Raw genomic sequence first — 23,878 nt, 5'->3', positions numbered from 1 at the left:
TTTTGATACCTGATACCATCAGTTCTTCCTGATCACACAATCTGGCATGCTTCTTCCATGTGGGCATTTTTGCTAGATGGCCGCTTGTTTAACTTCAAACCTTTAAGATCCCAGATGCTCTATCTTTTGATAGCCGGGCACCATTCTCTCTCTACATTAAGCGACAGATTTTTTTAAGTCATTTATAAAAAGTAGAGTGCATCTCCCTTTACAACTTGACATATAGAATGTTTATTTGCCTTCCCTTTTTAAGCACATACCTAAGCAGGGCTCACCTTCACAAGTGCCTGCAGTGAGTGAGTTTGATTTCCTGAAATGCCCAAACAATGGTAGGAATTGTGCAGAGGCACAGTCTTTGGTGGAGGCTCTAGAATCAAGCATATCAATGAGGTGTTTGTCCAGACAGCACTGGTACTTGGAATAAAGATATGCTTTTCAGTTTCCTGCCTTTCTTTTAAACCAATACCAATTTTATCTTAAAATATGAAGAAAATGACATAAATCTTTGGTTTCCAAGGAGAGTCTGGAAAGGAATAGATTGTCAGAGGACAGCGCCCACAAATTGAGAAAGCCTGTTGGGGGCCCTTTGGAATTTGGCTGGAAAATTCTGTTATAAACAGTCCTTCTGCTCAGCTTTAGGGAAACCGTTTTAGAAATGAAACATTACTTCTGTGTTCTCCACCTCCCCCAAATAAAATAAGGCTGAACTTTTTATATTGCCCGCTATGTATTAAAACCTTTTGAGTTATTTTTTGCTAAATTAAAAAAAATCTTAGTAATTTCAACCAAAGGAAATCTTGCAAATTTTATCCATATATGCTATACTAAACCTTGATTCCTTGATTCCTTGATTCCTGTTGAAACCAAAGACTTTGATCTATATGACATTTTAAATAATATGACTGGAATGGTTTTAGAGAAAGTGAAAATGATCCAACCAGCAAATGAAATCAAATTTGGTAATACATATCTCATGTGGCAATCTCCACATTAATCATACACTTGTGCCCACTGCCCATACCAGCCCTGCTGCATACCCATTCCTTCCTCTGTCAACAAATAGGATTTCAGAACTTGTTCATGAAAGATGCATACTATGTGCCTGTAACAACTCTGTTCTATTCAGGACACTGGCATACAATTGACCAAAAGAACGACAAGGTGCTTAACATAATAGAACTCACCTACAAAGAATAAGATGTTCTCTTTCCTAAATAACAAACATGTTGTACTTCAGTTTTCTTCAGAACTTCTCTCTTTAGTACGGTATTACGCAATGAATGGGTCTCTTAAATATTTGCAAATAAGAGGTTACACTAGGTGGATTCAAAGGTACCTCCATCACAAATGCTGTAGTAAAATCCACACGCTGATTATATTATAAGAAGAAATTTATTCTTTCATACCATCTGAAGACCTTCAGGCTAATGCAAAATCTCTTTTAGACTTTCATCTTTAAGAAAGTCTAGTAGTTTAGTCAGTTTTCTGAACACAGTGTCTTTGAACATAGAAAGGATTCCCTTGGGAAACCCAACAGTCTTGGGTTTGAAAATCAAACTCAAACTGCCATCGAGTCAATGCTGACTCATAGCAAACCCCTGAAGGTTTCTGAAACTATTTGCAGAAGTAGAAAGCCCAGACTGGCTGCAAGGGGAACAAGCCGTTTGACTGTTTTGAGCTTCTGTTTCTTCATAGTTCCTGCATCACAGGGTGGCTATGAGGATTAGTGAAATAAACCATATAAATCACTGAGCTCGGTGCCCTGTGGCCACTGTAGCATTGCTTTGCGTTAGAGTTAGGCCTTTTCACACTTTTGGCAGCTGTCGTTTTCCTGGCTCTTGCTACCAACAATATCTGAATTCATTCAATTCCCTTTCTTCATGTTGTTTTTTCCAGAATTGAAAAAGTGTGTACCTTAATTAATTTACTCAGTATTGTTTTCATTTTTACTTTGTCCTTTTTTTGCTTGTTTATAGTTCATTTTCTCATATGCCCCTTTTGTATACTGACCATATTCCTACTTATGCTGAGTCATGTTTAGGTTACTTATCTTCATCACATGTAACATAGCCTTAGTTACACAAAAATGAATGAAACTATAATTCAAAGCAATTAAATAGACCTGCCTTGCCATTGTTGTTGATGATTCTGAACTTCTTGACTATACTAGCAACTTCTTGAGAGCAGTGGTAATATATTTAATTCCTCTGGACCCAGAAAAGGAGCCCTGGTGGTGTAGTGGTTAAGTGCTTGAAGTGTTGGATGTGCAAGCCACTGTCTGCTTCTTAGGAGAAGGATGTGCAGTCTACTTCTATAAGGATTTACAGCCTCAGAATCCCAGAGGGCAGTTCTACTGTGTCCTGCAGGGTCACTCTGAGACTGGAATTGACTTGATAGCAGTGGCATTCGCAGAATCTAACACAAGCTCTACATATCAAATGCCATATGTAGCGAAGCACTTTTAAGGAGTACTATTAAGGAAGCAGCCAAAACCAAAATCAAACGCATTTCCATTGAGGCAATGCTGATTTATATAGACCCCCTGAGTGTTTCTGAAACTGTAACTATTTCCAGGAGTAGAAAGCCCAGTCTTTTAGTTTTGAACTGCCGACTAAATGGATCGCAGGCCAACTCATAACCACTACGCAACCGGGGCTTCAGGATATAGGATGGATTAGTTGATAAAGTGTTGTGGAAATGGAAATGTTGGGAAAGCTTCATGGAGCAAATATTGCTTGAGTGTATCCTTTGAAAAGTACTTGTTCCCTCCCCACCCACCCTCTGCCCCCAGTGGGAAAGGAAAGGGATAATGAAATCTAGGCAGAGAGGAGAACATGAAAAAACTCACACTTGCCAAGGTTTATTGGAAATTGGATAGCCAGGGTCTTGGGGACAGATGGGAAGATTAGAAAAGTGGATTGGGAGCATATTAGGAAGGGCCCAGTGAGTTGCTTATAGTCTGAGTGAACAATCCCTGCTTTCAGAATTAAGTCTGTATCTGTGGTGAAGAGTATTTTTGTTGCAAGTATAAGGACAGTAGATTTTCCTGTGAAGAAAGAAATAGTAAGATTTAACAACCGAGGGAGAAGAAAAATGACACCGAGATCATGCCAGAAAGAAGGTCTGGATTTGAATTGTACAGCTAATCCACACTTGGTTTGTGCCCTTACACACCCACTTTATCTTCCCGAACATTTATCCTCTAAGATCATTGGCTGCCTATCGTTTAAACTTATATGAGCTTGAGTTATTTTTTAAATTATTACAACTAATGAGAATGCTTAGTTTGAACTATTTGATTCCCAAAATGATGGTCATGATTAATCTACTGATGTGAAAAAGAAGGATTTTATACCAGTATCGCATTTCACTTGAGCTCATGGTATAGTGTTTGGGAGGATAAGGAAGATGACTAAGAGCAATGTTCTTCTAGCCCCCGTGCTTCCCAAAGTGGACGATACAGCCCCTTGGGATTGCTGGACCAGTTCAGGGGCCCCACAAATGCAAATACCTATACTTTATCCTGGATTATAATTGATAGGGTGGAGTGGGGTGCTGAGTCATATTTGTCTTCTGAAAAGGGGATGATAGAACAAATAAATCTGGGAATCTGTGGCAGAGGCCTTTGAAGTAACAGCACGCTATGACTCAGACTAAGAAGGCAGAGATACTGAAGCCAGAAGAGTTACTGTTGTGATTGATCACTGCAAAATATGATGGCAAAGGAGATGAGACAGCGGGGTGAGGGAGAGGGCACTGGCTGGTGCAAAGGGTTGAAGTCTGTATGCATTCGGTCGGTACAAAAGTACTTTTATGTGAACGTAGATAAACTTTCCCCTCTCTCCTTCCATAGAAGAGGATTCTTTGCAATGCTGTCTCCTTCCATTCCTTCTCTAGAGAATTCAGTTCATGTCAAGTAGGTGTCAAGATTTTTGAAACATAGAGTAAGGACAATAGGAAACAATTGTAAAAGGAACCATGAAGCTTTTCATCATAAAGTGCCAACATTTACTTGCCTGAGAGGGAAAGAATAGAGATGGCCAGAAATGTGAACAGAGAGACTAGGAAAATCCCCCACCTGTGAGGGATATAATATAGTATAGAGCGGGGTTTCTATCCCCATAGAGTTGCAGTCTCAGAAAATCATAGGGGCAGTTCTACCCTGTCCTCAATGTCAGTGAGTTTTGAGTTAGAATAAAAGTTCCCAAATTCATTTGGCCTACCGCCCCCTTTTCAGGATGGAAAAAAAAAATTACTATGCTGGCAATTCAAAATGTGCGTACCCATAGGCCATAATCCAAGATAAAGTCCAGGTATGTGTTTTTTCTGACCCCCTGGATTTTTTGAAATATTACCACTATTTAATGGCTGTATTAAAAGGAGTCGTGGTGACAGAGTGCTTATGTGTTGGGTTGCGATCCACAGGGTCAGCATTTCTAAACTACCAACTGCTCTGTGGGAAGAAGACGAGGCTTTCTACTCTAGAAATGAGTTATAGTTTCAAAACTCACAGGAGCGGTGTGAGCCGGCCCTATAGGGATGCTATGAATTGGCATCTATTGAAGACAGTGAGTTGGGTTTGGTTTGGGATTGCTCCTGAGCCCCTAGGAGGCAGTATTGCCCACTTTGGGAAACCAGGTTTAGACTCCAAGGGAGGTGTTTCTGGTTTTTTTTCCCCCAAGTCTTATTAGCAAGTAATTTACATATCCTATAATTCAATCATTCAATCATCTCACAGAGAATTGTACAATCACCCCCACAACAGTTTTAGAGCTTTCCCCCTTCCCCGTGGTTAAATCACCTTTAAAATGATTTATGCAATCACAATCCCTTCTAGTGCTTACTCTCTCCTCCTGTCTTCATTAGTTACTCCCGAAATCCCCTTTCCCTCACTGTCTCCCCCCATTCCCCTGTATTTTCTAGATCCCCCTGTATCCGTAATTATCATTATGCATCTACTCCTCTTGTACATCACAGCTGGGAAACTCAACAGAAAATAATAGGAAACAAAATCACACTAAGGTGCTAAGGGTAGTAGTATACAGAAAAAAATACTAATAATGCATAAGAAGGAAGAGATCCCCCAACAATAATCAAAAATCCAAGGAAGAAATTTCTGTCATGGAACCAGTACGAGATACTTGCATCCCAGCACAAGTTCAGGTTGCATCTACAGGGTGTCAACTGCCAAGTGTGGAGGTTTTGACTGGGAGGTATAAATAAGGGTGGAGAGAGATTTGAGGCAGGGCATAGAGAGGTATTCTGATACTGTTCATGTGAAGAATATTTAAAGTAGCCAAATGAAATAAAAAGGGGTGAGGGGGGATTCATCGCCCTCCTTTGGGCACTTTCTTCTTCCCCATTTCTTTGAAACAAAAGAAGACATAACTTGGGCCACAATGTTGTTTCCACATTGCCACCACCATCAGCAGCATAATACAGTGAAGAAGTGAAGTTCAGAGCTGTTTCTGTATTTCAAAAAGACTGTAGATTTTGCTTATCAGTTTTCCTTGATGTTAAATTTAATGCCTTAAAACAAAACAAAACCTAAAACAGTTATCCACAAGACAGAGAAAATAAATCAAAGATGGTAGGATAGGGTAAGCTACTGGGGGGGTTGATCTGTAACTTATGTGGTTGAATACAAAATTGATGATGTAAAATGCAATTTAAAAAATGCATTTAAAAAATGAGAAGAATGATGACCAATCATTGTGTGATTCATACCAAATAAATGCAGAGTAGATTTTCTCAAGATGGTCCTAATTTCTAGTGAATTTCGCATACATTCCTATCTTATTTCCTGTGCTTCACTTATGAGGGATCAGATTAACAAAGCAGTTTGTATTGATGATGATAAGTCACACTTAATAGAAGGGAAAGTACTTTCCAGGAAGTAACTGTTCTGGAAGAATCTTTAGAAGACTAGATAGCCGACCACTCAAGTATTCCTGTAAAAAATATTAGAAAGTAGATTTGCAAAGTTTAGCATCATGCCATAAAGCAAATTCAACTAATGTTGGTTTGGGAAATTAACGTTCAACCAGGGTAACTTTAGCGTCATGAAATTATAGTACTCTCTGTAAAACTGAACAATCTGTGGTACACATGAGTAATCTCTGTACTCCTTTGTCTGAGGACTTGGTACCACCACAGTTTGGATTCAGTGAGTGTATAACAATTAACTGACAGAAGCAACACACTTCTTAACAGGTGGATTTTTGACATTATCAAATGTCCATTTTGAAAACTATCCTCTGGTTTTACTTTTGATATTACAAATACATACATTCTTCATCAACCTATGTTGTTGTTGTTATTGTTAGGTGCCACTGAGTGTCCGACAACTGCAACCCTATGCAAAACAGAACACAACAGGGCCTGGTCTTGCCCTGTCTTCACAATTGTCCTGTGCCTGGACCCATTGTCGCAGGGACCCTGTCAGTGTGTTTTGTTGAGGGTCTTCCTCTCTTTCTCTGCTCCTCCACTTCACCGAGCAGGGTGCCCATCTCCAGGGACCAGTCTCTCCTGAGAACATGTCTACAGGGTGTGAGAAGTCGCACCATCCTTGCATCTAAGGAGCACTCTGACCACACTTCTTCCAAGACAGATTTGCTTGTCCTTTTAGCAGTCTCTGGCACTTTGAATATTCTTTACCATACCATAATTCAAATACATCAATTATGTATCATTACATAGAAAGAATAAAAATTCTGAGCAATACTGATGGGAATTCACAAGTAGTTTGTTAGTTTTGGTGGCCAGTGTAGAAAGACTTATATAGAACTTAGATCTGGAAAAAGAATTCTATAATGGAAATACAAATAGAGACATTTATTAAAGTAGTAGCTCATGTTTGGCTTGCTGCTTTTACTGAAAGGGAAACATCTTTAAAGCCATATGATTTTTTTCTTACGGTATTTAAAAGTACTTAGTTTAGTACTTCTGGATGAAACCCCGATCATTAGCAAACATTTTAGATCCATAATATACCTTTGGAAACAAAAGTCAATGTCATTACAAACTCTTTCACGATATAAAAAGCATAGAACCAACAATATCTGAGTATATGGTAGATAGTTTTTATTTGCTGTTTTAATTCTCTTTAGCCTTGTATAAGGTACAAGAAAAGATAAACCTTTAGTCTATGAAATTGTAGATAAATTGTTTTTCTTTGCATCCTACCTACTTTATCAGCAATATTGCTTATTAGAGTCATTACAAAATCTTCCTATTATTTCTGCTATCTACACTTCTTATGTAGAAGTCAATCAACCTTCACTTTTTACAGGTTTATTTTATATTTAGGAATATAGAAATATTTGCCAGGGGACAATTTTATACCTTAGCCTTCATCTATCTTTCATTGTTGGATAAATAAGTCTATGTGAAAAGATAAGAATTTTGTTAAATCCATGTATGCAATAAGTATTTGGGAAGACATCTATTATGATCCTATAACTTAAATAGAAAGTATGAGTACAAAAGAAGTATAAAAAAATTAAAATTCGATGAAACCGTATTGTGTGCCAGTCTTCCAAATTCTCTAAGTCCATCATCCAACTTAAATCGACAAGTTTATGAGTTATGATCTCCATTTTATATAAGAAATCGAGATGGATAAGAAGCCACTCATGTCAAGAAATGGCGCAATGAACTTGCACTACTAAGATGATGGTGATGGAAATGAAGTTGCAAAGTTTGGACTTGATTTGGTAGTCAAGGAAATAGTATACAAAAAGGCGGCTGGATGATAGACTATTTTAATATCCTGAATAAAAGTTACCATACAGGTTGAAGAGATACACAACAGAACTTAGTTTGGGTTGATTTGATTTAATTAGAGCAAATTTTTGAGTTAGCTTTTGAGCAGCTTTGGGGGAATTTTTTATTTGTATCTTCTTTATTCAAACATTTATACTACATAATGAAGACAGAAATTGTGGAAATGTAAATCCATTCCTTTTGACATTGGCATGTCTTTAGTAAGCTCCTGAATTGAGATCATTTGCAGAAAAAAGAAGAAGTGGCTGTACAGTAGTTTCTCAGAAACAGCTATCTTCATATTGAAGGGAGACAAGTGAAACCATGATATAATACAGACGTTTAATTGCAACATTGCTATAGTATTGGCTATATTTTGCCTGTGTAAAAGCATAACTGTTATGGTAATTAAATTGTTTATTTGAAGCCCCTCTCCTCTTCCTCGTTCCTTCTCCACCTGCACAGTGTCTTCGCGATGAGGTGCCATGATCAGATGAAATATAATCAGACTAGTCTATTCACATCGTACTGTGAAAAATACATGACAGAATTCTGTTGGCACAAGCTAATGCAAAGTGATAATTTGTTTATTAAAATTTATTTTTAATGTTTCTTCTATTGATCATGTGCAACTGATATAAACTATGATCCTGTGTATGATAGAGGGCCTATATTTTCACTCCTTTGCATACTATGGCATTCTTTAGCAGGATTTAGTTTTTGGTTTGTCACTAGTACTGCTAAGTCTTTATATAATCGTACATTTATAACCTAAATAGTAGTAGCAGCAACATGGGTATGCAAGGTTTTTCTTAAAATTAGTGTAGTCAACAGAGGAATATAAAAATTCATTGCATTTGGGTTTCACTGAATTAGGTTTGAGTGAAGTCAGTCTCCCATGATACAGAACAAAATTTGCCCAGCAGACATGAGAAACAAAAACTTCACTGCCACTGAGTTGATGCCAACTCAGAGTGACTCTACAGGACAAGGTAGAACTGCCCATGTGTTTTTCTGAGGCTGTGATTCTTTAAGGGAGTAGAAAGCCCCATCTTTCTCCCTCAGAGAGGTTAATGGTTTCAAACTGCTTACCTTAGCAGTCCAACACATCACCACTATGCCACCAGAGCGCTTATCAGCAGATAGGAAAAGCTAGAGAAACTCACTGCCATGCTGACGCATAGACTGTATAAGCTGCAGTTCTCCAACTTCCTAATGCCGCGGCCCTTTCATACAGTTCCTCATGTGGTGGTGACCCCCCAACCATAAAATTATTTTCGTTGCTACTTCATCACTGTCATTTTGCTACTGTGATGAATCAGGTAACCCATGTGAGAGGGCTGTTCGACCCCAAAGGGGTTGCGAACCACAGGTTGAGAACCGCTGCTCTATAGGATAGGCTAGAACTGCCCCTAAAGGTATCTGAGACTGTAACTCTATACAGGAGCAGGAAGTCTTATCTCTTTTCCGGAGGAGCTGCTGGTGCTTTTGAATTGTGGACTTTGTGGTTTGTGGCAGACATGAAGTCAGGTGAAACCTCTAAAAAACTTCACTGGTTTGCTTGGGGAATGCCTTAGTTTTCCTTCCAGGAAGGTGCAGGCCTTTCTGTAGGTGGTTGAGCAAATTGCGTCAGCTGTGGTAACTCTGGGGCTTTGGGCAATGATAAGCAATTTTTTTTTTTAAGAAAAATCAACATAGATGCCACACACTGTAATTGGATGAACTTCTTTAATTTTATATTTTCTGTAAAAATCAAATTTGCTTTTTCTTCCTTTCCCAGCTGTTGCAGCTTGCTTGTTATTTTAGGGTAGATGATGGGAGAAACACATGTTCACCAGGACTCAGAGTAAAGCCTACTTATTTTCTTCTTCCTATGTGAGCATCTTGAGAACATGATAGTAGCCCACTAAGTAATGATCCTCAGGAGGAGATGTGGCAGCGAGGGTTGTATGTGGGTGCTGAAGTAGGATAATTGAATCAGCATTTCAAGGATTTCCGTGTAACTCAATGCAGTAGGAAACTCAAATCAGCCGTCCCAAGGAGGTTTTTAGTTAAAAACCTCAGAGACATAACCTGCTCCGTAGAGACTTTTGTTTTTTAACTTCCCATGTTTAACAGCTGACAACAAAGTCTATATAGAGGAGTTCTGTTGGCTGAACTAGTGCACGGTAAATTGGGCATCAAGCAAACCTAGCTTTTTTCCCCTGTTAATCCCTTCACCTTTTCCTATAACCTTTTTCCTTTCAGTGAAGGGGAATGAGTCCCTTTCGTTACTGATCGCCAGATCAGACAAGGGCTTCTCCTTCTCCCCTCTCCCTGCCTATGACATGAAGAAGCTGTCATCAGACCTAGCTGCAGACTGTTTATCTAAAATGTATTTCCTCCTTCCCTGGCCCTCACTCCCTAAAAAGCTCCTTGCCCTCAATGTCACCGTCTCCTTTGGACCCATAATTGCTGTTGTCATGAAAGGAAGCTTTCCATCTGTGCTTCTCTTTTCATTGGCTTTCCTTGTGAAACCCATCTAAGAGACATTTGTTTGCTTTTGTGTATGTCAGGCACTGTGCACTTTAGATGCATTACCTAATTTATCCTGACAAAAGGTCAGCCTCGGACGGTGTGATGTAGGTGCTACTGCTTATTATCAAAGGTAATGATGAAGAAAGAGTATGGTCTTTGGAGTGAGATTGTATCGCTAGCTTTATTGTTAAGTCAGTTCTGACTCATGGCGGCCCCATAGATGCAGAGTGGAACTGCGCCACGGGGTTTTCCAGGCTGTCACCTCTCTGAAGAAGATCCATCACCAGGCCTGTCTTCCGAAGTGCCTGTGGTTAGACACGAACTGCTGACCCTTTGCGCAGTAGTAGAGTTGGCGCCACGCCGGGACTCCTGCTGTTAGATTGCCTTTATTTGGATTTAACCCCATTTCTTATTGTATAATGACAGTGAAGTTATTAGCTTCAGTTTCTTCATCTCTAAATTGGGATGATAGCTCTTATTGCATTATTGTGTGAATTAAATGAAATAATACATGTAAAACACAGCAATTGTTGAGTGGATCATAGTCTATTAGTCAGTGTGTGGCAGGTACTGTATTTACTAAGAGGAATAGATTCATAGAGATTAAGATCCTCATACTACTAGTAAATCATGAATTTGGGTTTAACTTTATGTTGTCTCATTCCAGTTTTGTTTTGTTTTGTTTTTTGCATGTAAAAAGCCCTATCAATTAATCTCTATCGGGGCAGTATTATATTGGGATGGTTAGACTCAATGAGGTGAAATACTGACCCTCTATTTACCAAGATGCTTTAGGGGAGACACTTAATTTCTCTGTACCTTACTTTACTCATCTATAAAATAGGTATAAAATAATACCCTTTCCTTACCAAGGGAAGATGAAAGACTAAAAGATTAATAGACTTTTAGGGATACTGCCTTCACACTTGGATTTTAAATGATGGCATTTCAGTCACAAGAATGCTGTGCGTGAAGAGAGATTTCTTCAGTTGCCCTTGAGTTATACTAGTTGGTGCTACAATTTATTGAGATTTACAAATTTAAATTTAGGGAATTATTGAAAGAATATTAAATGCTATTAAAACTTTGAAACTTTTTAATTAGAGAACATCATGGTGAATATGAAAAATCAGGTTATCATTCAGAATACTTTTATGATGCATTTTCAACTGAAGGTAAAACCAACAGAGACTATGGAGAAGTAAACCAAGGAGGAGTCTATTGCAGCATGAAAATCCTCTAGTTTCTTTTGTTAATTCTTTCTCATCCATTTAGTAGAAGAGATGTGAGACCTACTTTCTGGGACAAATACTTTCATCCCCAGTATGCTAGACAAGGCTTAGAATTTCTGAACATTGTATGGAGCTTCTCATTATGCAGCCAAAAGCAGCTGAAAAGGCCAGCGCCCTGGAGAAATGTTCTTCCTTCATATGTATTTGTTTTTAAGACAAATGTGTTTGTTTGAAGGTCTAAACACCATGGAAATGGGCACCATGGAATGCATAGCTGGGGGTAGAAGTCCTACAAGTATTGACTCAATCCTTGATCCTTCTGTGGGAATGGATTAAATGCCACATGCTTCAGTTTGCAGTGTGTGGGGTCTTTCAGCATGATTTGTAGTAAGTGAGGATCCTGTATGAAGAATATAAGAAACTTACTAATCATTTTTAAAGAAAGTAATGAAAGGTTGGTTGTCATCTGGTGTGTTGCTGAAGGGAAGAGAACTCCAGATAAAATCATATTTCGTGCATTTACTCTATCCCCCAAACAGTGCTTTTATACATTAAAAAATCACTTTAAAATTAATATTAAGGAAAAAATTAATATTAAGGGAAGTCTCAAAGGATAAAAATAAAATTTATTTTGACTGGAGTATGGAAATGAAGGGGAGAATGGTAAGGTTGCCCACTCTTCCAAATGGTGGGAGAACTCATAAACCAATTGCTTGTTTATTATCCTTAGTACTTTTTTAGAAGTGTTTCCCCACCCCCACACTTAAAGCTAAGTTCTGAAGACCTAGCTAGAAATATGTCATCTCTGCTGTCTTTCTGCCCGAGTTATACACTACCCATCTGCCTCCTACAATTTGGAGTTTTCTTTAAGTGGATCATAGTTGTGAGTATTATGTGCAAGGTTTTGGAATCAGAAGCAGATTTTATGTTGCGCATCAGAAGCACACCAGCCTATGCAACCACGAGGTGTCGAAGGGATCAGGTGTAAGGCATCATCAGAACAAAAGATCTTACCATAGTGAATGATGGGGGGAGTGCGGAGTGGAGATTCAAAGCCCATTAGTAGGCCACTGGAGATCCCCTTGCAGAGGGGTCTCGGGGAGGAGATGAGCCAGTCAGGGTGCGATGTAGCGATGATGAGAAATACAACTTTCCTCTAGTTCCTAAATGTTTCCTCCCCGCTCTCACTACCATGACTCGAATTCTATCTCACAGGACTGGCTAGACCAGAGGAGGTACACTGGTATAGATAGGAACTGGAAATACAGGGAATCCGGGACGGATGAGCCCTATAGGACCAGTGGTGTGAGTGGCGAAACAGGGAAGGTAAAGGGAGGGTAAAGGGAGGTCAAGTCTGACCTCCTCCCTGGGGGACAGACAACTGAAAAGTGGATGAAGGGAGATGTCGGACAGGGCAAGATATGACAAAATACCCATTTATAAACTATCAAGGGCTCATGCGGGAGTGGGGAGCGGGGAGGGAGGGGAAAAATGAGGACCTAATGTCGGGGGTTTAAATGGAGAGAAAATGTTTTGAGAAACGATGTACAAATGCGCTTTACACAATTGATGAGTGTATGGATTGGGATAACAGTTGTATGAGCCCCTAATAAAATATTAAAAAAGAAAAAGAAAAAGAAAATGTCCTCCCATTTTCTTGTCATAGAATTTCAAGGATTACCCCCTATTTTGTGTGTGGGGGGGGTAATTGACAAGAAAACAATATTCATGTAAAGATACTTAAGAAATAGAACAGCAGAGAAAATGTAATGGAGACTTGGAAACTTTTTTTTGTCTTGACTAAATAAGAAATGATAAGAGGTACAATACAATAAAAGAAAGCAAATAGTGAGGTTCAAAAAGGCTGTTTTATTTAACTCCATGCAACTTTATTGAATTAAATTTGATAGAGATAATGTCAATGGACACACTTTTGGAGATTGGTGGTAGAATGCCTGGGGCTGTGTTATCATTCCTATGAACGTGTGTGATCAGAAAAGGAATGTTGAGGAATGTTGAACATAATATATATTTTAGATATCAAATTTTAGTTTTATAAATGCAGAGAGGCAGCAGCAGCGGGTAGGATGAGGTGTCGGCCTGTATTTACTTCTGATGTGAAATGCATTCAGAGATTAATAGGTGAATTGCATGTCTTTTTTCATTTCTTCCTTTGACAAAATTTTAGAATGGTTTCCTAACATTGTGGAACTCCCAGTTAAACGCTGTTTTATCTTCCTTTTAGAAGAGAAATAAAACTAAAGTGGTTTGCTGAAAACCCCATCCCCCTCAAGTCAATTTGAACACATGGCTTTTAAGAGTAGAACGACATGACGTAGGATTTTCAGTGTCTGCAATCTGATGAAAGGGCAATGGCTTGTTTTCTGCTATAAAAGGTTTCTGGTTTGACTCTCCCTAGTGACTGCCACTGCAAAGGGAAAGCTTTGAAAGCCCCACAAGCAGTGCTGCTCTAAATAAGTGGCGTTACCTTGAGTTGGAATTGACACAAAATCAGCAAGTTTGATTTTGGTGTTGGATTTTCCAAAAATCGATTGCCTTTCTTCTATGGGATTACTGGTGGATTGAAACCCCGAGCCTCACAGTTAGTAACAGCGTCAACCATACCTGCCACCAGTCTCTTTGAGTACATTGTTGGCAAGAGTTCAATGCCTAATTTTGGTTCAATTGGTTTTTTTTGGTTTTCTTACAGTGAGAAGCTTCTATAGCATACTTGAAGAAGGAGGGGAAAACTAAAGATATTTGTAAAAGGTTCAAGTTCTTTTTTTTTTTAACATAAATTAACCCATTTATTACAGGCCAGAGAGGTTTCAGGTAGACTGTACTTTCAATCCCTTCAGTCTTCTGATGGCGGACTTTCCTGGGACAGCAGAGGGGGTGCTGTAGGTCCAGGCTCCACCACCTACTGTTTTCATGCAGGAACCACACTGCCAGATGCCCACAGTGCCTCTCTTTGTTTTGGTTTTGACACGGAAGGAGCAAGTGTACATGGCATGTTGAGTGTTTTCAATGTTCTTCACCATTTTCTTGAGGGAGGCACCGTAAAGAGTCCCATATTTGCCCATGATCCCAACCTTCTTGGTGTGTTAGGCTCTCTTGCCGCAAACTAGCTCCAACCAAATAGATTTTTTTTTAAACTAACCATCTCAAGTACAGTTTCAGAGTGAAATAAATTCAGGTGGTCATTCTCTTTAATAAGCTGTAGTTGGTCATTTGTATTTAAGGCAGTTTGTCTAAGAGCACATACTCTAAGCCCACCCTTCAGAGTAAGACAGAAGAGGTTGTCAGCCTGGCCCCTGTAACTGCTATAATTAGGCCATATATAAGGACTTATTTACCTCTTACTATTTGTGTGCTCCTTCATTATTTTATTTTTTAACTAAAATTTCATAGTTCTAAAACTTATCCAAGAGTTGTATGTAGGTTCTAATATGGGACAGCCCAAATGAAGCTGTGGAGTGTGTTTACACAGATGAAGTTGTGAATTAATCATACAGATAGCTAACATATAAAACCCAGATCTGGGGAGGGAGGAAAAAGAATGAGGAGCTGATGCCAGGGCCTTAAATGGAGAGCAAATGTTTTGAGAATAATGACGGCAATGAATGTACAAATGTGCTTTACACAATTGATGTATGGATGGATGGTGATAAGGGTTGTATGAGGCCCTAATAAAACGATTTAAAAAAAAGAAAATAACAAATTAAAATCTTTAACTTCTCTGAGACAAAAAAAACCCAGATCTTTCACAACTCACTACACGCTTAAGTTAATGTATAAGACACTGATTAGATTGTCTGGGCAATTGTCAGAGAACCACTTCATTTTATACATATATCTTGTATTCGATCCATCCACTCATAATTACCCCATGAACACTCACAACAAGAAGATTGAGTTGTTGAACCATTTGCAAATTAGGACAATAGAATGGTAAAAACAGTTGAAACCACGCTGATTTACAGAAAAATCTTGCCTTATACTTGAATTATATATGAAGTGCTCTCCTCTCAGGCACGTGAAGATTAATCATTTTAACTCCACAACAAAGTTCTTGTTTTTATTCCTAACATCGTTTATAATTTCTTACACACAGTGTATAGTCAATAAATACCTTAAACTCTATTGTAAAGAATATCAATGTTGCCCAAATTTAATTGTTGTTCTTAGGTGCCATCAAGTTGGTTTCAACTCATAGCGACCCTACGTAAGAACAAAACAAAATACTGCCAGGTCCTGCCCGACCTTTACAATTGTTCTTGTCTGAGCCCATAGTTGCAGCCACTATGTCAATCTATCTTGTAGACTGAGATAGTTTATTGTGCCAGCCTCACATAGCCCTTCTTCTTCTTTTTTTTTTTTTTTTTGGGGGGGGGGCTTCTTCTTGACTAAGCATGATTTCCTTCCCAAGGGACTTGTCTCTTCAGACATCTCCAAGTACATAAACTCTGCTAACCTTGCCTCTCAGGAACATTATGGCTGTACTTCTTACAAGACAGATTTGCTTGTCCTTTTAGCAGCCCGTGGTACTTTCAACACTTTTTCTGTTGAAGTATTTCAACACGTAATGCAAATACATCAGTTCTTCTTTGATCTTCCCTATTCAGTGTCATTAATGTTCAAATGCATATGAGGTGATTGAAAATATCATCACTTGAGTCAGGCACACTGCAAAGTAACGTCCCTGTTTTTCAACATCTTAAAGAGGTCTTGTGCAGATTTACCCAATGCACTGTGTCCTTTGACCTCTTGATTACTGCCTCCATGAGCATCGGTTGTGAATCCAAGTAAGACTAAATCCTTGACAACTTCATTTCCCCCCCTCATTTTATCAAATGTTACCTACTGGTCCAGTTGTGTTTTGGTTTTCTTTACATTGAGTTGCAGCCCATTCAGAAAGCTGAAGTCCTTGATCTCCGTCAGCAACTCCCTCAAGTCCTCCTCGCTTTCAACCAGCAAGTTGTGTCATCTGCATAAGCCTTCCTCCGATCCTGATGCGACATTCTTCATATAATCCAAATTTACTGATTATTTGTTCAGCATACATTTTATTGGGGGGGCGGGCTCATACAACTCTTATCACAATCCATACATCCATCCATTGTGTCAAGCACATTTGTATATTTGTTGCCCTCATCATTCTCAAAACATATGCTTTCCACTTGAGCCCTTGGTATCAGCTCATTTTTCCCCTCCTTCCCCGGTCTCCCCTCCCTCATGAACCCTTGATAATTTATAAATTATTATTATTTTATCATTTCTTACACTGCCCACCATCTCCTTTTTCCCACTTTACTGTTGTCCATCCCCTGGGGAGGGGGTTATATATAGATCCTTGTAATTGGTTCCCCCTTTCTACCCCACCTTCCCTCTACCCTTCTGGTATGGCCCCTCTCACCACTGGTCCTGAGGGGTTCATCTGTCCTGGATTCCCTCTCATTCTAAGAGCAAACACTTATATAGGCTACCCCCAACTTTTATATGAGCTGTGTTTGAAGATAGTTTAGTCATTTGAAACCAATGATTTTTCTTTCGTTTTCTACAAAATTACTGATGTTTAATGCGTACTGTAGACCAGATAGCATTATAGAAATATACTGTTCTAGAGATACCTTGTGAACATAAGGGAATGCTCCTATTCAAGTGGGCTCATATGTTCTAGCTCTTAGAATGGTGCCTAGCTTATTGTATATGCTCAGTCAGTTCTTACTCCCCCTTTTAAAGATTGGCTCTACAATTTTTAGAGATAATCACTCAGGGCTTTTAGCCTCTAAGTTGAGATACCAGCCTAGTTCACTTCCCAAAACAAAATTAAAATGGAAGAACGATGTAAGAAAAAATAAAATCTATTTTGGTATTTTCATAATTTATTTCACTAATCTTCTTTGGTTACCCACGTTAAAAAAGATGCATCCTTGATATGTTTATTTAATTATGCCTTTAAATATTGGTGTTATGTGGCATTGGGAAGTCACTAGCCCTTCTGTGTGAGTCTCACCTGAAAATAATGAAGAGAGCCTAATTCACAAGGACAAAGCAGCAGAATTTAGTAAATTAATGCTTGTATTAATTACTGAGAATCTAAAGTTTAAAATTCCTCAGACAAATGTGCAGAAATATTGATAGAAATTACTTTTCTCTACAGAAAGTAATCTTAGTGAATTGATAGATTTTCAAAGTTTTGTGCCATTTTAAAGAAAATGCTCTGAAGTAAATGGAACAAAATACTGTGATTCATCAGTTTGGAAATATAGGTGACTGTATCTTCTTATCTTTATAACGTGTGACAATTCTGTGGAATGACATGCAAAATTTTGATTTTTATTCCCTTGGCTTCTCGTCCCTACTCTTTGACTTGGAGTAAAATGGCAATGCAATCTAGTTTCAAGAGTCAGGCAGGCTTTTGGTTGGTTGGATTGGTTGTTGGTGTGTGGGCATTGGTCACTGCTTGGTTAAGGACTTCCACTTTGCATTGTTAAAATGGCAGACTAACCTCACCACCACAGGCTTTGATTTCAAACCTGATCTAAATGTGCTCTTCCTGGAATAGGGATTACTGGATGTTCACTTTGTATGTCTAGTTTGTATAGTGTTATTGTATGTGATGTCTTCTCTTATCAGTTGAACATGAAGTAAAGTTTAGATTCAATTTATAGCACTTAAGGGAAAATATCTTGATCTTCAGTTTATTTACTTGACAAATATATAATTACCCTTCTGTTACGGACTATCCAGTACATTAATGAAACCATTGGGAATAAGACAAAGTCTTTGGCCTCGCAGTGCTTGTATCTGATCAGGGAGGACCGATAATAAATACATATATAATTTCCGGAAAGAATAAAGACTAAAAAGAAAAAAAGTGGGATAGTAATGGGTAAGAGTGGAAAGCTATTTTTCATAGGGCAGTAAATGTGTGTTAGGTGACCTTCAGTTGGTTCAACCCATAGTGACCTTATATACAACAGAAGAAACAATATCCAATGTTGTGCTATCCTCTCAATCACTTTAAAAGTTAGCCCATTTTTGCATACAGTGTCAGTCCATATTGTGGAGAGTCTGTCTCTTTTTCACTACCCCTCTGTCCCAAGAATGATGTGATTTTCCAGCACTGTCCTCTCCTGGTAACATGTCCAAAGTATATAAGATGAAGTTGTGTCATCTTGGCTTCTAAGACTCATTTTGGCTGTACCTCTTCCAAAACAGATTTGTTTGTTCATCTGACAGTCTGTGGTACTTTCAAGGTTCTTTGCCAATATTATTATTCAAATACGTCATTCTTTTGAGGACTTTCCTATTTGTGGCTCAAATTTCTCATGTATGTAAGGTAATTGAAGACACTATGGCTTGGGCCAGGTGCACCTTAAAAGTCGGTGCATTCTTGCTTTTCAAGACTTTACAGAGGCTTTATGCTGCCCATTTGCCCCAAGAAATACATCATCTGACTTCTTGAATGCTCTTTCCATGAGCATTAATTGTAGGTGCAAGTAAAATGAAATCTTTGACAACTTTCCGAGACTGTAACTCTCGAAGGGAGTAGAATGCCCTGTCTTCCTCCCTCAGAGCAATTGGTGGTTTTGAACTACCAACCTTGTGGATTGCAGCTCAATGCATAACTCCTACGCCGCCAGGGCTCCACAATGAAGTGCTATGATTTTCCATTTTTCTCATCTATCCATAGTTTGTTGTGATCCACACAGTTGAATGCCTTTACATAATCAACAAACCACATGTGAACATCTTTCTGGTATCCCATGCCTCCAGCCAAGATCTGTCTGACATCAGCAGTGATACCCTTCCTGCCAAATCCTCTTCTAAATCTAACGTGAGTTTCTGGCAGCTCCCTATTGATGTATTGCTGCGATTATTCTTGAATTATAGTCAGTGAAATTTTACTTACGTGTCATACAAATACTGCATTGTGATACCTTTTTTTTGGAATGGGGACAAACATGAATCTGTTCTTTTTGGTGGTCTTCAGGATTTCTTAGTATACACCAGTGAGTGCTTTAAGTGCTCCCTCAGCTTGTTGAGACATTTCTATGAGTATTCTGTCAATTCCCGAAGCCTTGTTTTTTTGACATTGCCTTCAGTGCAGCTTAGACTTCTTCTTTCAATACCAATGGTTCTTGATCATATGCTACTTCTTGGAATGGTTGATTGTTGATCAGCTAATAGGTATTCACTTTGTGTATTCCTTCTGTATTCTTTTTATGCTTATTGCATTGTTCAATATTTTGCCCATAGAATCCTTCACTATTATTATTTGAGGCTTGAATTTTTCTTCAGTTTCTTTTTAGCTTGATATATACTGATTATGTTCTTCTTCTACATTTTTCTAACTCCTGATCTTTGCACATTTCATTATAACATTCTACTTTGTCAAAGTAGATCTTGTGAAAGAGGGGACATTTGAGTAAAGTCCAGAATATAAGAAAAATAAACATAGTAAACTATGGATAAAGCTTCTAGGTTTGGGTAACATCATTTCCTAATGTCTTTAATATGCTAATGGTGATGTAAAAAAATACACCACTCACTGGTTCAAAGAACAATGTTGCAAAGTTTCTGCAGCTGTGGGGGATTTCTTGATATTCCGTGGCTTTTCTTACCCCTTTGAATGTGACTCTCTCCCTTTCTTATAAAACAGTGATTGGAAAGGATTAGGTTCCGGACCCACCCTACTGTAGTTTGACCTCATTAATACACTCACGCAAAAACAATTCTATTTCCAAACAGTCTAACAGGGACAGAGATGAAGACTTCAATATAGGTACTTCCCAATTTAGGTTATATTTGGGCTTCACAACATTATACTTGAGACCATCATTGTAACTGGAACATTATCTTTTCTTGGAAAGAAATTATAAGAATGCATATGCATGCAAGGGATGTAGGGAAGGGAATATGGAGTTATGTAAACACGCCATGCATTTGGTGAAGATATTATGATGTAAGAGATTCATAGAACAATTATTCATGTGGAAAGAATTTTGAATTTAGAACTTGACAATACTGATGTGTAAGAACTCATAAATCATGAAGAAGGGGAGCTGACAGATGGGGATATGATGGATTTTGAACAGAAGAGAAATACTAAAGAAGAAAGAGATTAATAATTTTTTTTTTTTACAATGAGGGTTTGAAGACAAGATGTCATCCTGGTGACACAACCACCCAATCCTTCTAAAACTGAGATCTGAAAAATATTCAGATGATAGTCCTTGAACTCTAAAAATAAAATGAGAATATAAAAATGTGGGTTAAATCAGTGGTTCTCAACCTTCGTAATGCCTCAACCCTCTAATACAGTTCCTCATGCTGTGGTAACCCCCAACCATAAAATTATTTTGGTTGCTATTTCGTAACTGTCATTTTTTTTTTTTTAGTGTGGTAGTTATTTTATTTTATTTATTTTTTTAAAACATATTATTAGGGGCTCATACAACTGTTATCGCTGTCATTGTGCTCCTGTTATGAATCATAATGTTAATATCTGATATGCAGGATGTATTTTCATTGTTACAAATTGACCATAATTAAAGCTTAGTGATTAATCACAAAAACAACATGTAATTATATATTGTGAAATATTTATTTCTAATTACAAATAAATGAAATTTTGTCTTGAAGCATGGTGTAGCATGGGTGACAGTCTTAATATAACAACAGTAAACTACATTGCGACATTTTGTGACAATATTGTAAAAAGCCAATGTCAGTGCAAAGGTTGAGATAGCTTCTTTCTCACCAGATCAGCATATCTCCATGTGGGTGGACCCTCCTGGAGATGATAGAGGAGCAATGTCTTGGTTCCTTAGACTATTGGAAATATGTGTTTTCCGATGATCTGATGGTCTTAGACTAAGGTGACCAGATTTAAAGCGGGACACCATTGGCCAGAGGGGTGGGGAAGGGGGAGTTCTTGATTAAAAATTTGGTCTATATGGACCAAATAGACCATTCCCTAGCTTGTCATGCCTTCTTTCCAAAAATCAGGACTTTTTTAAAAGGCCAAAAATCGGGACTGGCTCACCCAAAGTGGGGCGTCTGGTAACCTTATCTTAGACCCCTGTGAAAGGGTCGTTTGACCCCCAAAGGGGTCTCGACCCACAGTTTGAGAACTGCTGGGTTAAATACTAGCTTAAGAGAGGGAAGAGAACAAAAACAATGACTGAAGAGAGAAAACCGTGGCCCCATATTGCATCTGGAAACACACCTGAATGAATATTAGTCAACTTCACAGATTCCTTATTGGAACAGAGACAATATGGACAGATCCAGCATGGGACACATTGAGCAGAATACAAGTTGGATCTGGGAGAGGAAAGGCAATTGGCCAAGAATATTAGTGTCACGAGCTACTGCAGAGCCAAGAGGAACCGATGAGGGAGCACAAATCAGATCACTAATAGAGAGACCTATTGTGGGGGGTTGAAAGCCCATTAACAAGGGAAGCCCTTTAGGGTGATGATTGGAGCCCTGAATTCTAAACCCCCCCAAACCCCCAATTGAGTCTTGGCTGGAACTAGATAATTGACTGTGCCACCCAGAAGTATAAAAAGAATTTGATAAAAGACAACACATATTATTGTTAATAACTCTCAGCAAAATAGAAATGGAAAGGAAATTCCACAACATAATTAAGATCATATCTAGAAAACCAATAGCCAATGTTATTTTCAACAGAAAAAGACCGAGAGCATTCCTCTTGTGAAAGAGAACCAGACAAGGATGCCTGCTATCACCATTCCAATTCATTCTTTCATTGGAAATTCTAACCAGGGCAATAAAACAGGAAACAGAAATAAAAAACATCCAAATTGGCGAGGGAAAAGTACAACTCTTGTCACTTTGCAGATTATATGTTCCTATATAAGGGGCTCCAAAAACTTGTGGATAAAACCCACTATCTTTTACTTTCGTTTCCCCACAAACTTTTTGTAGCCCTCTTGTACACAGAATATCCCAGCGAGTCAGCAAGAAAATTATTGGACCAGGTGAACAATTTCGTAAAGGTCAGGGTACAAGATCAACATTCAAAAATTAGTCAGATTCCTTTAGACCAGTAAGGAGAACTCTGAAAGGGAAATAACGGAAATAATATTACTTACAATAGCTTCCAAAATGGTAAAATATTTAGAAATATACATAACCAGAGACACACCAACTTTTACAAAGAAAAGTAGAAAACATTTCTACAAGAAATTAAGATAACAACAAAAAAAAGAAAGTAAGATACCTACATAAATGGTAAAGATACCATGCTCTTATGTAGGAAGATCTACCAAAAATTAGATTTCCATGTGCAGAAAAATGAGACAAGATCCATACCTCATACCATATACAAAAACTAACTCAAGATGGATTAAAGACAAATATGAAGTTCACTAGATGGGGAAAAATAGTGACAAATCAGAGGCCTTAATTTATGGTATAAATGAATAATCAAACAGTGAGATGTAAACTGCAGGACTGGGGATTTCTAAAAATTAAATACTAATATGCATCAAGAGATTTGTCCAAAAGTGTACAAAAAGAACCTACATATATTGGGGAATATATTTAGCAATGATATATCCAACAAGAGACTAATCTCAAGCCTTTATAGAAAATGCCAACACCTAAACAACGAAACGAGACAATCCAATTAGAAAAGGAGTGTTGGACACAAATGAGACACCTCAAGAGGACATGGAAACGCATGCAGCAATGCTCACGATCATTTGCCGTTGTTGTTAGGTGTCATCACGTCAGTAGTAACTCTGAAAGACACTACTATGTACAACAGACAAAACATTGCTCAGTCCTGCCCCGCCCTCGTGATTTTTGTTATGTTTGAGTCCATTGTTTTCACCACTGGGTCAATCCCTCTTGTTGAGGATCTTCCTCTTTTTCATTGGCCCCCTGCTTTACTAAGCATAGTGATACCCTTTTCCAGAGACTCACGTCTTCTAACAGCATGTCCAAAATACGTGGGAGGAGGTTTTGCCATCCTCCCTTCCAAGGAACATTTTGACTCCTTCTGAGACATTTTTATTTGTTCTTCTGGCAGTCCATGGTACTTGCAATATTCTTAGATAGCAATCCAAATGCATCAATCGTTTCCTACTCTTCCTCATTTATTGTCCATCTTTTCACATGCACATGAGGCAACTGAAAGTACCAGGGTTGGATCAGGTGCCCCTTAGTCGTGGTTAACACTTTAAAAATCTGCACAGCAGCTTTCCCAATGCAATTGTTGTTTGTTTGTTTGTTTTAACATTTTATTAGGGGCTCATACAACTGTTATCCCAATCCATACACACATCAATTGTGTAAAGCGCATTTGTACATCATTTCTCAAA

At 38.4% G+C, this 23,878-nt stretch overlaps 1 pseudogene; it reads right to left on the bottom strand.

Moving 5' to 3' along the window:
• Positions 1-14,341: 14,341 nt before the first annotated feature.
• LOC123521238 overlaps positions 14,342-23,878 on the bottom strand; it is a 19,934-nt pseudogene continuing 10,397 nt past the window's right edge.

This window comes from Echinops telfairi, unplaced genomic scaffold, assembly GCF_000313985.2.
Source record: "Echinops telfairi isolate 266 unplaced genomic scaffold, ASM31398v2 ScPeMD7_6;HRSCAF=24_0, whole genome shotgun sequence".
NCBI classification, from domain to species: Eukaryota; Metazoa; Chordata; class Mammalia; order Afrosoricida; family Tenrecidae; genus Echinops; species Echinops telfairi.
Note: the sequence above shows the minus strand (reverse complement) of the source record. Positions and strands in the feature narration are given on the sequence as shown.